General features: G+C 38.8%; 1 protein-coding gene across 2 annotated transcripts in view; it reads right to left on the reverse strand.

Annotated features, from left to right (window-relative positions):
* The window catches only part of LOC124110919 (IQ motif and ankyrin repeat domain-containing protein 1-like), a 354,922-nt gene that overhangs the window by 111,587 nt on the left and 223,700 nt on the right, over nucleotides 1-19,635 (reverse strand). The gene's annotated exons all lie outside the window — the stretch shown is intronic.

Below are 19,635 nucleotides of genomic sequence, written 5' to 3' on the forward strand. Positions count from 1 at the left end.
ACTACACTGGCCGATAAAATTAAAACATTGTTCAGAGAACAGGGAATAACCATTGCCAGTATTTTAACCGCGTTGGGATTTATTATATCGACTTTGACTCTCTCGTTAACAGGTGGCAGTACAGGTGGAGGTACACCGCCTAACGATAAAAATGGTATAAAAGAGTGGATAAAAAAGCATTTAAAAGCATTAGGTTCAGCACTGGGAAGGCTCGCTGAGAAAGCCGCGGCCGCACTTCCCGGTATAATAGGGAGTGTTGTTTCCTGGCTATTGAATTTATTAGCTAAGACCACCACTTGGCTTAGTCAAAACTTGTAGGGGGTTGATCGTAGCAATTGCAGGGCTGTTGTACGTATTCACTAAGAACTATTTAACCACCAAATCAGTTCGCTAAGAACTATTTATCCACCAAATCATGAGTAAGCCAACCCACTACAAGCGCTGTTTTTTCATCGATATGTTGTTGATTTTTAGCCTCAATATGTGGTGGTACTTGTGCATGAGCATTAGTAGATGGTTGAGCGATAGTTGGTGTTTGTGGCTTGACTATTCCCTTTTCGCCCGTGATCGTTTGCGTTATTAATTCGACGTTAATATCTGAATTTATACCTGGTTTTTGTTGGTCGGTAGCAATAACAATTTTATTATTATAGCCTATCACTTGACCGATCTTAAGTTCCATATTACTCGGAGACATGTATAGTCCCGGCGCATAAACGTAGTCCACTTTGGAATGAGCGTACTGTAATGCATCTTGAAAACGCTTTATAGACGATGGTATGTCAACTGGTGAATTAATGGCGTCCTCCACGTTTGAGACAAACTGTTTTTGCGCATCGAACGCCGTCCCAGTACCGATAATGGATGTTCGTGTTTGCGATTGTGCTCCGAGAATTGCCCATACATAAGTTCTTATCGATTCATTAACTCTTTCAAATCCTGGGTTAGTAAAATTATTTTCCGTTTTATGATTAAGAAATTCATTCCAAGCATCTGTTGTATCGTTTGGATGCACAAACTTTGTTATAATATAAGGAATGCCACTCTCAAAGTTCATACGATCTGCTCTAAACTGTTTACTCGAGAGAGCAAAGCCTGAAGGGATCACACCCTCTTTAATTAAATAATCGCTTTTATCTTTAATAGTTCTTTGTCCATTGTACGGAATACCTAGACCATGACTAGGTCCTTTAATGCGCCAATCTTTACTCGTAGAAACATTAAATTCATTACAAATACGTTCGAAAGCCCTCTTATTATAATGATTATTTGCGTGATTCCATGCTGGATCCATCGGTAATGGAGCACTAATTTCTTTAAGTATACGTCTAATCTGATAGTACACGTGCAATAATATAACAGACTTATATAGTTTAAATCCTGGGGCATTAACAGATACGCCACATCCCGTTGTGGCACACCATACGGCAAAGTTTAACTGATTCTGCCAAAATTGCATCGGACGGTTAAACCAATCGTCAATCATTTTATCGTTAGTTGCCGTGAAACTGTATTTTTCAAAGATATCGTGGAATTTAATGGTAAACTCAGCACCAGAGGCAGTTACTATAATCGATTGATTAGTAATGTGAGTCGATTTCGTATTTAAGTTATGATATAGTATCATTGTATATTTAATATGTATGTTACACTCCCGGGAATAACAAATGGTCAGTCTATTGAACTGCTTCATACAATCGATAACTCGGATGGACAACTCGAAGTAGCTCTATGCGACGTAACGTATTACCAACGGTGGACCAATATAAGTACTGCGAGAAGAAATAATGAGATATTTGTAATAGATGACCAAAATAGAATTAATAGAATTATTACTATACCTGATGGGTATTACAGCATAAGCTCACTCAATGATGAATATTTTAATTCTAATCAGGAATTTTTTAATACTATTAAATTTAGTATCACACAAAATGAGTCGAATGGGAGGCTGAAAATCATCAATGGAAACAGAAAAATAATTATTGGTGAGAACTTAGCATACACACTTGGATTGAGAGAAGAAACAACATTAACACCCGGCGTAACAATGTTTGTACATAATGCATTACCCGATTTAGTTCCCTATAAAGAGTTGTTCATTCATCTTGATCAAATAAGCACGACGGAAAATATTCAACAAGAAAGTCCTTCAACTCTTCTCAGAAGTGTTCCAGTGAAAAATGAAAAATATAATAGCGGTAGAACGGAATCTTTCTCGTTATTACAATATAAAAAATTGAAGCGTGGTATTATTTCAGACCTCAAAATTTCTGTATTAGATGTAAAACATCAACCTGTACATATAGGATACTTAAGTGTAACAATCCATATTAAAAATAATGGTTGATGCCATATTTAAGTTATGATTTAGTATCATTGTATATTTGATATGTATGTTACACTCCTGGGAATAACAAATGGTCAGTCTATTCAACTGCTTCGTACTATCGATAACTCGGATGGACAACTCGAAGTCGCTCTATGCGATGTAACGTATTACCCGAGGTGGACCAACATAAGTGCTACGAGGGGTTATAATAATGAGACAGAAATAAATGGTAAAAAATACATTATACCTAATGGGTATTACAGCGTATGCTCACTCAATGATGAATTTTTTAAGCCTAATGGAATTAGTCTAACACAAAATGAGTCAAATGGGTTACTGATTTTAAACACTGGAACAAAGGATGTAAAGCTTTACAAGAACTTAGCATACACACTTGGATGGGGAGGAGAAATAACAGTAATCAAAACATCAGATCAGGGACTCTATTTACCTGAGTTAGTTCCCTATAAAGAGTTGTGCATCCATCTTGATCAAATCAGTACGACAGATAATATTCAACAAGAAAGTCCTTCAACTCTGCTCAGAAGTGTTCCAGTGAAAAATGAAAAATATAATAGTGGCAGAACTGAATCTTTCACGACATTACAATATAAAAAATTAAAGCGGGGTATTATTTCAGACCTCAAAATTTCTGTATTAGATGTAAAACACCAACCTGTACATATAGGATACTTAAGTGTAACACTCCATATTAAAAATAATGGTTGATGCATCAGGCCCTGGAACACTCAGAAAATGTAATACAATTGCGCTTTCCGATCTCGGAGACACAGAAGGATTTGATAAACCCGGTTACACTTACACGATAATGTATACAAGCAGAAAGAAGTCACATTCACGGGTAATCTAGGAGATTTAAGTGATGTCGATGTTAGTAGACTCCTTAAAAACACTTCGTACAATATTACTCGCAACGACGATAATAAATGGACTATGGTCAAAGCAAACATCGAGTGGCTACTGAATATCGTCATTACCCCACCTTATGTGATGATGGGTAAGGGACATAATTTAACTAAGATAATAAATAGTGGCATCGTACTCGCGGCTTATATCCCGTCAAAACGAAAAAGTGTGTTAGTCACTCCCCTGCCAGAAAACCCAGGTCATATGTTATATAGTCATCCGGCCTTAAAAAATGTTACTTTAAATTTGTTTACTGAATTCGAAGATATTAAAGTTAACCTGAGTGCAATACCTAATCTTTCTACGCTTATTATTGAAGTCTTGTTCGGAGATGCACCGGAAGATGCCTTCGATATATTACCAGGTCTATCGATTAAATGGCTCAAGAAACACGAGCGTCAACGTTGCAGTATTATTCATATCGGAGCATCGCCCGTTGCAACCCTCGAGGGGGTCCAAATTATTAAAAGTGACAGCATTTCTCTTTCTAAGATATTATTGCCGTATAATATACATTTGATAAGATTGATGTATAGTCTCAAAACATTTAAGCAAGACCAATTAAAGACTTTTATATGATCGTAATATACACTATGAGTTTATATCCGGCGCTCGGTGAAGCATTTGAAAAGATGGAAACTGTTGATGGATTTCGATTACATCAAATAAGCGACATAAAACATCGAATAGGGAAGGATAGGGAGTTGAGACTTGGATTGTATAAAAAGTATCGCAGAGCCGTGAATGCTCTGGACGGAGTTGACACCGCTCTTGTAGTATCTGGCATGGGACTCGGTGTAGCGGGTATCGGTTTACTATCAACTATAATCGCCGCGCCTATCGTGCTCGGCATGGAAATAACCGCTGGAGTCTCGGGACTGGCAGGAATAGCGATAAAATTCATTTCTCGTAGGTTACAAAAGAAAGCATTAAAACACGATAGTATTCGGATACTCGCCGAAGCAAAGTTGAACAGCATTGAGGATCATATTTCGACAGCAATGGCCGATTGTAAGATATCCGAGGATGAGTTTCGTTTAGTGCTGTCGGAACTCACCAAATACAATGAAATGAAGCAGGAGATTCGATCAAAATCTCGTAAGACCAGTGGTATTAGCGAAGACGAGAAAAAAAAGTTCATAGAACAGGGGAGGCAACAAGCGCGTCAATTATTCCGTGCCAAAACCAAAGAACTGGTTGGAGATTAAAAATAGATTGCTTACTATCGTTTGATCACATTTAGACAAATGCATACATAAATATATAATAATGGAAAAAGCTATTCAATGGAGAGAATTACCACAAGGTTTTTATTATATCAGTGATGTCAAACCAACCAAATACGGTTATCAATTGTTTCTTATCAATTTACAAAAAGAGTGTAGTTATATAGTCTGGTCTCCTAGTAAAATGAACGAAGAACTTAATAAAAATGTTGAATATCGCTTTATCGATAAAAATAATGAAGAATATTTTTATTACCATTTAGGCTCATCTAAAGCATTGATTGGCCCCAGGTATTGGTGAGCTAGAGCCAATTTAACTTAATCTCATGACTATCGTTAAATCACATAATCATTTTGGCATAAAAAATGCCACCTGTAGTAGCAGTATAGGTATATGAATCCGGCTCCAGTGGAAGTGGTCCAGAACCCCCATTACCTATAAAAATTTATATCATTGACTCCAGGTGGTGGTGAGCTGGAGTCAATTTAGCTGAATCTCATGACTATCATTGAATCGCATAATCATTTACGCATAAAAAATCCCCCCTGTAGTAGCAGTATAGGTAATAAATCCGGCTCCAGTGGAAGTGGTCCAGAACCATCATTACCTATACTACTGGACGACTTAGGTTTTTATCCTTCCCTTGTTTAGCGAAAAGGTATGTTGTTTCACATTTCTTTCAGTACTGAGTCGGATGAGAGTATTCCTTTTAGCTATCGACTCGATAGTTACGTGTTTAACTATGGTAATTAACAATATTTATGACGTTAAAACTGTGGTGCGTTCTTCATGTTGTTAAAGTGTCGATTCGATTTATAAAGTTCAACAAAATAAAGAGGCAATGTTTGAACGTAAAGCAGATTATTTATGTGAAACAGGCCAAGCCTTGCACGCCATTTTGTCAAGTTTATTCAGGGACTACAACGGTCTTAGCTACTTAAGATTGGTCCGAGCCAATTTGTAAGTTTCGATTGTAGCTTACAATGATCTTAGCCAACAATCGCTTTGTGCAAGTGGATGACAATTGTAGCCTAAGCCTAAGATCGTTATCTTAAGGATTTATAATAATTGTAGCGCTAAGATCGCTTTGTGCAAGAGGACCCAGATTCATACTCCAAAAATGCTACTACAAGGGTAATTTTTTATGCAAATTATGCCATGCGATCCAATGATCGTCATAATTGTATTAAAGAAAGATTAATATTAATTAATAATAGATAAAATTTACTGTAGCCCGCGAGGATATTGGAAAGGTATAGGAGCAATACAAAAACTAGCTGTAGCGGCTGAGGTATCTAAAGATGTTGCCAAAGATTGGTTGAAGAAACAAGCGATGTGGCAATTATACTTACTGGCCCCACGCTATATACCGAGGAAAAAGTTTGATATTTTCACAACGAATGAAGTTCACCAGGCTGGCCTCTTGTTTCTTCCTCATGATAAGGTAAGACGCAAAACATATAAATACGCTTTAACCATAGTAGATGTAGCTAGTTGCTACAAGGCGGCTGAGCCATTAAGATTCAATAGCTAATGCACTGGGCCGCATATATAAACGCAGACCACTAAAAAGGCCTTAGTTTTTTCAAGTAGATCCTGGTCGCGAGTTTATGGGATCAGTAATAAAACTATTAATAAAGCACAATGTCGATATCAAGCATGGTGAAAAAGAGGCCCACCATAGTCAAGCTATTGTTGAAAGATTTAACCGGACATTAGCGGAACGTTTGTTTGGATATCAGTATGGGATTGAAATGACAGATTGATTACGATCAGCGGAATGAATGACACGATTATCTGCTGTTGTAAATGGAAAGAAACCATCCAATGCGGTGAAGATGAGAGGCAAAGAACAAAAACTTCCGGATTGAGTAAGCGTAAGATATTTATACCAGCCCGGTGAACTCGAAGGAGGCCAACGTCGTGCAACTGATCCCATTTGGTCTCTTAAGATATATAACATTAGTCAATCGGTTATGAAAGGTGGCAAGCCTTTTCTATATTATCTTAAAGATGGACCAGGCAGGGGATTTGTATGAGAAGAGTAGCTCATAGTTCCCAGAGAAACAGTATTACCGCCCTGAGTAACCATAAGCATAGGTAGTTACACCATCCTTATCAATCCATCTCTTTGTATCTAAGGGGGATAATGATGTCTTGTTCATGCTTAATCCATATATCCTGTGATTGTCGCTTCTTAAAGTGTTCATCTCATGTTTGAATGTTGAATTGAATAATGCTTCTTTATACTGTTCGGTGTTTGATATGCTTTTTTACAACATACTTCTTAACGCCTTTAGCTTTTCTTTTCTCCTCATTATCAGATTTCTTTACAGAATACATCTTAGGTCTTAATCAGACATACTTAGCAATAGGAGTTCCAGCACATTCATCCTTCATCTTACCTAATACCTTTTGATTTGCTGCGCTGTGCATTGGATTATCTTTTGGGTAATCGCTCGTATCATACATATCTATTTTTTCTGCCATATCTTTATACACATCCTCGGTTTGTATTTCCATCAACAAAGAATCTGTGTCGGTATATAACACCTCGCATCTATCACCGTATTGCTTCTTAAGTTCGTTGTAATAAAAGTCATATATTAAGTGTTTTGACAAGTCAAGAATACTCATACCAACGTACACCAGTCTGTTGAATTTTATATTACTTTTCTGCATATGTAGTGCGGCTAAGTCATTATCAAATATCTTGCTTCTGTTAAAAGCCGGACTGGCAATAAGTCAAGAATACTCATACAAACTTACACCAGTCTGTTGAATTTCATATTACTTTTCTGCATATGTAGTGCGGCTAAGTCGTTATCAAATATCTTGCTTCTGTTAAAAGCCGGACTGGCTATAAGTTTCTTGAGTCTTTCTTCCTCATTAGACCTGGCTAATTTAACATCAACACGCTTCCTTAGATTCTCCATAGTTTTACCAAATACTGAGTTATTCATGAGCTTTTATAGGTTCTTTTCAAAATCGCTGGTAGCAATCTTTCTTAAAACTGTGTTCAGCCTTATATAGGGCTCCATCCAAAGGCTTTGATCAAACTTTAGAACTCTGTATATTTTCTTTAGTTTCATGCCTAACGATAGATATAACTGGAGATTTCAGTAGTGAACTATATTTTGTCTTATCCATCAAATTTGGTACGAGTTTTTCTATGTTAGCTAACCTAGTATTGTCCATCAAGGAGTGTTGATATTCCGACATCCAATCCTTATTAACCATGAATCTTTTGGGAGCTAGTGGATAACTGTTATGGTCTTTATGAACCTCTGTTGGATATTCCAAGTCAACTTCTAGTATGTACCCTTTATAGGAATCTGTGGGGATATCATTCACATTAATATTATGGATATCATTCACATCGATATCATTCACATTGACCCACTCAAAACCACCCGTGGATAAAGGTTGACTCATAGCCCATCCGTACAAATTGTTAGCGTCGAGATATAATATATCCGTATTGGGTTTACTCAGATCATATCCTTCCACTAATTTATTATTAGCCTTAGAATACCTTTTCGCCGTCATCGATATACCACCTCTTAATCCTTTCTCAATAAACAAATGCACATCGTAATTGGTGAGTAGATTTAGTTATACACCAGTCTTCTTCAACAATGCTTCCCACGAGAGTCCATGACTGGAATAGTACAATGCCGGGTCCAAGCCGTATTCTTTTAAACATGTCTTTCTAAATATCTCGAATATATCGGCAAGTAACAGTACATCGGTTTTTAAGTACAGATCGTGATAATCTCCTAAATTCTTACAACCTAATTTATCCCACACCGTCAGAGCGTGTTCATAATCGGCATCAGTTATTTTAGATTCTGTTAAGTTACTATAGAATGATTCAAGGGGTGGTAATTTAGTTTCATCGAATCTAGACCAATCATCCATATATTCGTAAGGATATACACCTTTTCTCAACAACAAATGCCGATATGACGATGTGGAATATTGATTTGTTATTGCAAAGTCATTGGGATTGTTCGCATTAGTTAAATTGTCTAGGGAAGATAACAGAAACTGTACGGAGTCTATGAATCTAAGTCCATTACTTTGCTTTATTCTGGCTTTCCCATCCTTGTCCCTATAATGTATAGTTTTAGTCAACGAGAATGATTATATTATTAGGAATGCACGTTAAGCCACCGTCGGTCTTTGAGATAGCTTGCATGATGAGATATGGATCATATTCTCTAAGGTTATGAAACACAACGGGAGTGGGTATTGTTTGAGAATTCATTTTTAGTTTCAAGTTACACTCGTTATGCGCGGCTCCCCTATAATTACCCATGACGTGGCAATGATCTCTTACGGAATCCCCATTGAGTGGTTTATTACAAATATGTTGACTCGTTGACTTCTTATCGGCCGTCCAATCATCCCCCTCGTCATACACATGAGTTTCTTACGCGATAAATTTTCCCTGATTATTCTCTCTTCATTTTGTAGGTATTCTAGGGACTTTCCCGCTGCATCGGGACCTCTGTAAATCACGGGCGGGTTTGTTTTCCCATCATACCTTACAACTATATATCCAAACCCACAAGGAATATGTTCTTGAGTTTTGTACGTAAAATGGCGGTGAACAAACAGCGGGAAAGCGTTTTTTTTAGGCCTGAATAACTCATGTAAAACTGCACAACATGGTGAGAGTAATATGAAAAGAATACATCACCCGTCGCAGATCAATTTTAGAATTGTAGACGAAAACTGAAGGTCTAAATAATCCAAAACAAGAGCTCTGTTGGTACACGCCCATGCTGTAGCGTGACAGGCAGTGACGTGAAGAGGTGAGCTCAGGTCATCAAGGTCACAGGACAGAAGGGGTGGTCACGAAAAGTGGGACTACAAACAACAGCATTTTATTTCTTCACCCAGGACCATTGCTGTTATGCTGTCCTGATTTTTGTTGTAAGGTAAGCAGTGAATGCATTAAGGAGTAATGCAGTTGTTGTTGTTGCATTAAGTGTTTAAGAGGTCACCTTCTGCCTAAGCAATTTTGGCTGACATGTCCCTCTTTGGGACTCCTGTGTGTGATTAGGGTACACATATCTATTGTGAGTTTGGTTTCACATAATTTCTGTTTTTGTACTGATATGATTTCTATTTTCTTATATTGATATGATTTCATTTTTATCCTTGGCTGCTCTGTTTATATACGTTCCAGTAGCTGTCCATCTCTCATAAATAGAGTTAGTTTGGCCTTCGCTATTGCATCTCTTGGCTTTATTAGGAGATCTATGACAGATAGCGGATCTAACTGCAATTCTAGACATTCTAGTAACACGTAAGCAATGGTTTCAGCCTGGGTTGCAAGATGAACAAACCTTGTCATAGTGCTTTTTGTGACCGAGTCTGAGGCGTGAGATGGCAATTTCAATTTTCCTTTCATTTGAGTATGAGTTTGGCTTTTGTTCTGCCGATCTTACCTGTGTCCCATTGGGCTTGCCATCTTTCTGCTATAGAAGCTTTGATTTTGCTTTTTATCTCTAGTTTACTAAAGGGAACAGGCTGTATATCCGCTTTGTCAAGAGCTAGCTTCGCCAGTGAGTTTGCTTTTTCATTTCCATGAATATCTATGTGAGAGGGGATCCAACACAGCTCCACCTGTTGCCCTTGGTCCAATAGTTTTGTATACTCGTATAGAATAATGTTGACTGTGTTTGGCCTGGGGTTTGAGTTTCTGCCACTGATGGCTCGAAGTGCACTTAGCGAGTCTGATAGGACGACTGCCTTTGCTTCCGGAGGTTTCGGTATGAGTTTGAGTGCATGATGAATTGCCTCCAATTCAGCTGTGAATACTGACTGACCATCAGGTAGGCGAACTGAATGTGCTTGGGGTTTGGAGCTGTGGATATGGATCCCGTAACCAGCACTGTTGTTGATAGGATTCTTGGATCCATCAGTGTATATATGGGCTCAGCTGTCCCAGGTAGTTTGAATTTTAGTGATAGCTACTGATTGTAGTAGGGTTGGGTTTTCTTTTTTAGTGACTTCTGATGTTAAAGCAGTGTCAACTTTGGGAGTTTTTAAAGTCCAGGGAGGGTGTAACCCTTTGTAGTGACTATTTGGAGATCACAATTGTGACTTCGGATGAGTTCACATACTAATATCCCAGATGGCTTTAGTGAGGTATTATTTCGAGCTAGGGCTTCATCTCGAGTGTTTTTGTATTGCCATATCTTTTTAACCAAAGAGTTTGATGTTCGTCCCCATAATATTGCCTGCTCTCTTCTTAGTTTCAATGGGAGTTCTCTCGTTTCTACTTGGGGTGCTTCTAGTGAGGTGCCTGTTGCTGCGCCTTTGTATTGTGTTCTGTCTAGGCGGCTCAAGACAGTATTTGATGCTGAGTGAAAGGCCTCACAACCATAGTAAATTTTTGATCTGATAAGAGATTTGTAGAGGTCCAGCTGAGTGTCCTTCGATGTGCCTGAAATTGCCCGTAATACGTTCAGGTCTTTTTGACATCTGTTTTCCACATATTCTATAAGTTTGCGCCAAGTGAGGTGTTGATCAAGGATCACCCCAAGAAATATTGCGGATTTTTAAAATTTGATTGGTTTGACTTTTATGGAGACATGGGGTATCATAGCATCTTTCCCCTGGCGTTTTAATAGAACTCCAACAGTTTTTTCACTTGAAAGGGTGAATACCCATTTATTGCACCATTGATCTACTCCTTCCAGGGCTGACTGGAGTTTTTTTCTGAACTGTGAAATATCTCTGTGCTTTACCCATATTGCCCCGTCATCAGCGAATTTAGATGTTTGGGTAGGAGAGTTGACATGGTAAAAAAGATCATTGATCATGATGTTAAACAGGGTTGGGTTTATAATGCTGCCTTGTGGCGTGCCATTGTCCAGTGCCATAGGATCAGATCGATTGTTCCCAATTTTGACTGATTGCGACCTGTCTTGCAGGAAGCTGTCTATGAAGATTGCCATGTTCCCTTCTACTCCATTTTGTGCTAGTTTTGAGAGGAGTCCGTCATGCCATACCATGTCGAAGTCTTTGCTGAAGTCCAGAAATACTGCGGCTAGGTATTGTCTGTTTAATTGAGCTTTTTAGAATTTCATTTTCCAGTCTTAGAATATGATCTAGACACCAGTGTCCCTTCCTGAAGCCACTTTGGTCAGGTTTGATGTGGTTGCCAGTTTCAAGGTGATGCATGAGCCTTTTCGTAACCATGGCTTCCATAGCTTTGCAATGTTTGAGGTGAGTGAGATCGGTGGATAAGAGTTTGGTAGGGCTTGGTCTTTCCCTTGCTTTAGAAGCAGGATAACTGCAGCATGTTTCAATGCTTTTGGGACTTCTCCTTTGGACCATATTGTGTTATACAACTAAGTGAGTAAGCTTTTGGTTTGATCATGTAGGTTTTTCAATATCTCGTAACTGGTTGTGTCAAGACCATGTGCTGTGCCTTTTCTATGTTGTATCACATCATCAAACTCTGTTACAGTAAATGGTATATAGTATACCAGATGCTTGCTTTGCAGCTGTTTTGAGATCTTAAGCGTAAACGTTTTTTTTGCTGCAATTTGTGTTGCTGCTGACAGATGAGAAGTGCTCGGCTAGATTGTTGGCCTTTTCTTTGACTGTATGGGCGTTGGCTATTTGGGAATTTTTGAGGGTTTACACTTACCTCTGATTGCATGTATTTGGCTCCAGACTGTTTTATCATTTGTTTTCTCATTTAGAGATTTGCAGAAGGTCTGCCATGACTCTTTTTTTTAGAATCGTCCATGAGCTGTCTTACTTTTGTCCTGGCTGCTCGGACTTGGGCGAAGGCTGATTTATCCCTTTTTGACCTATATAGGGCTTTCTTTCTCACTCTCCTAGCTTTTGCCTTTTTCCCTGTTCCACCATGGTACAGGAGTTTTGACAGTTTTGTGGTCTTTTTTTAAAAAAATTGATTTTTCAGCTGCGTCAATAATTGGTGAGATGAGATTTTGGCAAAAAAGATCAGGATTATCCGAGGCAATTTCTGAGGATTTGAATGATATTCATTCCTTCCTGAATTTAGGCCAATCAGCCTTTATGGGCTGAGGATTGGGCTGTTCCTCTAATTGTGGTGGGCTCCCTAGGTAGGTGAGTATAGGAAGGTGATTGCTTCCCAAAGTGTCATCATGGACTTGCCATTGGCAATGTGTGGCCAGGTTGTTGGTGGCAATTGTGAGATCAATTGAACTCCACGTGTTGTGGACTTGGTCATAACATGTGTGATTGCCATTGTTTAGGGTTATGAGACTGTCGTCCTCAACCCATTTCTCTACCATTTTGCTGTATTTGCATGAGTCATTCCTGTCTTCCCAAACAGGGCTGTGGGCATTAAAGTCACCAAGGATTATCCCATTTTTGCCTACTATTTAAGCTAGTCTTGTTAGCTCTTCCATGTTCGTTTCATGGGTAACCCTGCGATATATGTTAGCTATGAGTAATTCATTGCCATTTGCCAATTTTAGGGAGATTACTTGTGTTTCAAGGTTTCCTACGTTCCTATTATTTGAGGTACAGCTGTCGTGGACAAGGGTGATAAGTCACCCTCCCTTGTTGCCAGGCATAAGTCTTTTCCTGTCTTTTCTATATTGGGTGCAGCCAGGTAGTGTGAATTTGGCTTTTTCACCAAGTTTAGTCTCCTGTATTAGAATGACATGCAGCTTCATCACGTTTTTTTGACGGGTGCATTCAGTTCACTGCCATGGCTCTTAAGGCCATTTGCGTTCCACTGTAGTAAAAGGAAGTCCATGATTGTTTATAGATGAGCGCTTAATGAGTTTTAGGGCATACCCCATTTAGGAACTGTTTCTTTGTTCCTTTGTATTTCAGTATTTTGGAAGCCAGTTTGAGGATGCAGGTGGCTTTGGCCTTGACCCTCATTTTTCTGCTTGTAAGTTGGATCAATGCCGTGGCAATGAACTCTACAACTTTGTTTGTGTTCTGAGCCTTTTGTTTACCATGAGCTGGTGTTTTCTTTGCCTTAATGATTCGTTTGCATGGGGTTTGATTGGGGAGCTAGGGTCTTTTTCCCCTTCCGTTTTGCAGTGGCTTTGTGCCTGTGAGCAGGCGGATCAGTGCTCACAGATTCCATTGTTTGCTCAGTAGAGTGATCAGTAGTCGCTTGGTTTTTTTCAACCTCAGTGGGTTGAATAGATTTGGATTCAGATTGCTGAGTAGGTATTTTATTTATGCATTTGCTGATGAGCAAGCGTTTTGGACATTTTGGCACCAAGGATGAATGACCCTCTTTCCTGCAGTTTGTACACCATGTGTTGCTAAATGGTGCAGCGAAGTGGTCATATCTTTATAATATAGACAAATCGCCCTGAATATGACATCTCTAACCTCCCAAGGATTTACTCAACAACTGCCTAACCCACCAATAACACTGGGAAATACACAGGACATGGACTATTCAAGCCAGCTGAACATATCGGGATCTCAGAGTCAGGTCAGTGTTGATTCCAATAGTACTAGCTGGGTCAAGACATTGTTTGATCAGATGCGTCACCTGACTGGCATGGTCACTATGTACAGCAGAAAGTGCAGCGAGTAGACAGCATTGATGATAAACTTACAATGATTGATGGTAAACTGACCTCGATTGAAAATAACTTGAAGTAAACCATCACAAGCTTTCCACAGCAGTTTTAAATAACCGTTTACAAACATTCATCGGAACGAACTCCATATTGTTGGAAGCTCAGGCAGGTTTCAGAAAGGGTTATTCTACCAGTGATCATATCTTTGCTCTATATAACCTCATGGAATTATTAAAAGCTAGGAAAAAGAAAGTATTTTGTGCATTTGTAGATTTTCAGAAAGCATTTGACAGAGTTTGGCGATCAGGACTTTGGCAAAAACTATTACAAAATAACATATCTGGAAACTGTTTAAACGTTATTAATAATACGAGGGGTGTTCATTAAAGATTTCCCCTAAACCACTTAGGGTTATCATATTTGGTTGAAATTTCACATGTGTAATCATACATGTATCTATGGGTTATGTCTGAATTTGCAGCACCGAACTATTAATCTTACTACTTTTACAGGTGTTATGATCGAGCAGGGTGTGACAATGGAGCCAGTAGAATACCGAGCAGTGATTAGGTTTTTATATTTGAAAAGGTCGCACACCAAAAGAAACTTTCGATGAAATGAAAGCAACTTATGGGGAAGATGCCCCATCATATGACGTTGTTAAACACTGGCATCGCCAGTTCAAGTGTGGTCGGGCATCTGTGGAAACAGCTGCCATTCCTGGTCGCCCCCATTCAGCCATTGATGAGGACACTATCCATCAAGTGGAGACCGCCATTTTGGCAGACCGACGTATAACTGTTCGCCAGTTAGCACAAGATGTCAAGATCAGTGTAGGGTCTGTGGAAAAAATCATCCATGACAACTTGAACATGCATAAGGTGTCTGCATGATGGATTCCCAGGTTGCTCACAACTTTCCAAAAGCAGGAACAAGTCAATTGCTCAAAGGAGCTTTTGGACATGTGCCCAAAAAGACCAGGCAAACCTTTTTGACAGACTTATCACACAGGATGAAACATGGGTCCATCACTATGATCCTGAGACTAAAGTTCTGTCGATGCAATGGAAGCATGTGGAGTCACCCCCCCCCCCAAAGAAGGCATGTGTCCAACCCTCTGCAGGCAAGGTCATGCTCACGGTGTTTTAGGACCAGCACGGAGTAGTGATGATGGATTTCTTGGCAAAGGGTACCACAATTACAGGAGCTTATTATGCTTCACTGCTGCGGAAATTGCGGGACGCTATCAAGCTTAAGAGGCGTGGCATGCTGACCAAGGGTGTCCGTCTCCTACAAGACAATGTTCCAGTACACAACTCTCATGTTGCCTAGACAGAAGCGCGGTCCTGTGGCTATTAAATCCTTCCACATCCTCTTTACTCTCCTGACCTTGCACCATCTGACTTCCACCTCTTTCCAACCATGAAGTCTTTTTTGAAGGGAAAACGTTTCACAGATGATGAAAGACTGATTTCTGAAGTCAAGTCCTGGTTTGAGACGCAAAATGAGGGCTTTTACAAGCGAGGTCTCCATAGCTGCATAAAATGATGGGAGAAGTGTGTCACTCTTGGTGGTTCCTATGTGGAGAAAGACTAATACCTATGCCAAGTTTAATTCCACTAGGTCAATCGGAAGTGGGACAGGGGAAATCTTTAATGAACACCCCTCGTATGTACCAGAATATCAAATCATGTGTTTCCTGTAATGGTAATTTAACAGGTTTCTTTTCATGTAAATCTGGAGTAAGACAAGGAGAAAACCTGTCGCCTGTCTTGTTTGCAATATTTTTAAATGACCTCGAGGCATCTCTTGTACAGGATTTATGTAAAGGTGTCCAATTGAAACCAGATGAATTCTATGATCGAATAGAAAATATTGTCACACTATTTGTATTACTGTACGCAGATGATGCAGTGCTATTGGCCACAAAAGCTTATGATCTAAAACATACGTTAGACTCATTTCATAATTATTGTATACACTTGAGACTTAAGGTTAATACTACCAAAACTAAAATATTAATATTTTGCTGATCAAAAACTGATTATAAACATAATTTCAAAATTGGTCATGATGTTTTGGATAAAGTTGATTCCTATAACTACCTTGGTGTCGTCTTTCAAAAAAATTGAAATTCACTTTTACAAAGAAAAAACTAATAGAACAAGCAACGAAAGCTATGTTCTATGTTTTATGCCAAGGACGGAAGTTAAATTTGTCACTTAAATGTCAAGTCGGTCTTTTGACAGTATGGTTGTACCAGTTCTTCTCCAAGGATGCGAAGTATGGGGATTTGAAAACATCCCAGCTCTAGAAAGTTTACATTTGCGTTCCCTAAAATATCTTTTATCATTAAGAAAATGTACTTCAAATTCCATGGTACATGGGGAACTTGGAAGACTTCATCTGTCAAACATCATCAAAATGAGAATGATAAGTTTTTGGGCAAAATTACTTTCAGGGAAATCATCTAAATTATCCTTTCTTGTATACAAGTTGTAAAGTAAGACCCGACACGCATTTTCCTGCAGTAGGTTTAAATAATATTCAAAATCTAGGCAATCATTTTTGATGATACAATACATTGTGCCTTTTGAAGACTTATCCCTTGCACTTGTCCAACACTGTAGGTTAATGTCATTTATTTTTTCATGGGCTAGATGTTTTAGGTATGAGGTTTTTTTAAAACTTTGTGAAGACGAAATGTAGCAAAAAGTCCAAGTTCATCAAAAGTTCGTTTGATATATGTAATCCATTTATGTTTCTATTTTCCAAATAGGTCATCATTTAGTTTAGAACTTGTAATCATGATGTACCTATTGAAACTGGGAGATGGAGAAAAATACCTTTAACCGAAAGGAAATACCAACTTTGCAAATTATCTGAAATAGGTGATGAATTTCATTATTTGTTTATTTGTCGATCTTTAGAAAACGAAAGAAACATTTTTTACACAGATTCTACTACATTAAACTCAATATGCATTATGCACAAAATGAATTTACTTTTCAATAATTCACGACTAGGAACATTGAGAAAACTTCCAAATTCTGTAAAATCATCATGTCATTGTTTAAACCTATCAAGTAACTCTCCCTCTTTTTAAATTGCACATATATTGCTACTATAGTAAATGTATAAATATGCATGCATGCTCGGCCAAGCTGTTTTTGTATATATTCTATATTCTATATTTATATGTATATGTATTTTGTTGTTGAAATAATTTTGTACCTCTGATGCCACTGATAGCGGCCTGAGCGTAAATAAAGTTCAGTTCAGTTCAGCAGTTTTCTTTGCAAGAAACTTGGGAGCAGTTTTTGCACTTGGGTGGCTGGTTGCATGATGTTTTTGTTTGTCCATAGAGCATACAGTTTGTGCATTGGGTTGGCCATGTCCTGTATGGCATAGTTTCTATGTCCTTACCACCTAGATTAAGGTGGTCGGGGACTGACTGGCCAAGTAATGTGAGTATAACTACTCGTGTGTTGGTTGTGCCCATTGATTTGATCCTGAACGCCGACAGGAATGTAGGTTGAGTGACTTTCTTTTGGGCTTGACAGACAGTCATCATTAATTTTTTTGTCCAGATGTACTGTGCATCTGACATTGCTAAGGTGTTTTGGGGTATCCCATTTTAGTTTGATCCTGTTTATGCTTGTGGGCATGTCAACTGACTCTGTGAGGTTGTTCCCGACAACAACATGCCCTCTTCCACACTTATTTATTCTAGAATATTTTTGTGCTACAGATGTTTACAGGGATCATTCTAGAATCGATCCTATATAATTAATTCCAAGCTTTAATTAGGATTTGACTTCATGCTGACTTAAATCGCAGTTTGACAGCTCTCATTGGTCTGGCCCCAATGTCATTCATTCTGGGTCACATGACTTTCGGAATGTATTGTTTACATTACATGGATCAAGTTCCGGTTGCAGCCAAGTTTGTACACTTTCAAGTTTCAAAGTTTATTGTACAGTTTAATTGTTTTAACAGTTCAGATATATCAATCTAGGGAGAGATACAGACAAGTACCTGATGCTAGAGCCACAATGTGACAGACAATGCTGTGAGCGACTGATGTTTCCAGTGCAGTTCAAAGTCCGGTATCTCTTCTCGCAATCTCGAGACCATGTTCAAGATTTTTCAGTTCATTGAATAATTAATAAACTCGTTATTGAACTTTACCTACTCATTGTGTGATCCTTCTGCATTTCGCTAGTTTCGACATTCTTAACTTTGTAGATCCTTGTGATATATTTTCGCTAAACCTCTTCTCCAAGCTCTGGTATTTATTTGTCACATTTTGTGACTGGTGGCAGCATCAATTTATTTTAGTTATTTGTCCACAAGTAAATCTCGACCAGTCTTTGGCCGTTCCGTTACAGTATTAAGCTCTTGGGAGAAGTCTGTGCTAAAGACTAATTTTTCCCATTTGGTTTGTGATCTTCTATGTTGTTGTGTCTTCGACTCTGATGAGACCATTCTTTGTCTTTGCCTTGGGTGGGCTAGATTGTGGCTGTTTGCGTTTAAGCATGCTTTGAGCCCATGGGGCACTATAATCAGTATTTTCTTTGTTTTTAGTTCCTGAGAACGTGCATCTGTCCTGAAAACGGTCAGGGACATTTGGCGTGGCTTGACTATAAGTCATGATGGCTGTTTTTTTGGCAGTTTTTCTGGTGACCAGAGTAAAGGGATTCCCTTCATTTGGGTTGGGCTGACCCTTTCTGGAACTGGGCTGGTTCTCTTGCGAGTTGGGCGGACTCTCAACAATTGTAATTTCTGGACATAAGTCCGCCATCTCCATTTCCAAATTCATATTTGTCAGGCCCAGGGGCCTGGGTGATTGACAACCGTGCAGTTTAAGCTGGTGAGCGAACCGAGCTTGGTTGGCACGGAGGGTTTTGTACAGTTCGTAATGCAGGATAAGTAAAAAAATATTTATACCCATCCATGGTCACTCAAATACTCAACCATTCTATAATCCCTTAAATCCTCTCCACTGCTTCTCCCGGTCTATGAAAAGAAGCAATTGGTATGAATTTTGATGAGACATTGGGAGTAATTTAAACGCCAATTAACTAAGTTTTAACAAGCTAGGCTTATTTTTGCTTCTCATTCAGGGTGTTTATTTAACAATCCCTTATACTCACCATCTCCAACAGTTGTTAATACAACTGTAAAAACAATGGGAATTGATTACAGCTGCACCAGTTAGTTATCACGTGTTAGATCACATGTAGCAGGGGTGATTGTTTTACCTAGTCAGCTGGCTTGACAATTTGGATCGAGGTGAGGTTATTTCAACTATATTTGCAGAAAATATACAGTATGAACCAGATATAAATGGTGTTTATGTATGAAAATAGTTCTTAGAACAGTTATTTCGGACAAAATGTCAAGTGCCGGGCTGGCTATCAAATGCCAGTTGACATCACCAGTGGAACCTGAAAGTGAAACTGGAAAAAATAGTGAGATCTTCAACCCCATGTATAAGACGGCCCCCCTTCATAACCCCCTCATTCTAGGTACGAAAAAACTTGCCTTATACACAGCAATATAAAGTACTTGTTTCGC

This window comes from Haliotis rufescens, unplaced genomic scaffold, assembly GCF_023055435.1.
Source record: "Haliotis rufescens isolate VD_foot unplaced genomic scaffold, xgHalRufe1.0.p SCAF_2, whole genome shotgun sequence".
Taxonomy (NCBI): Eukaryota; Metazoa; Mollusca; class Gastropoda; order Lepetellida; family Haliotidae; genus Haliotis; species Haliotis rufescens.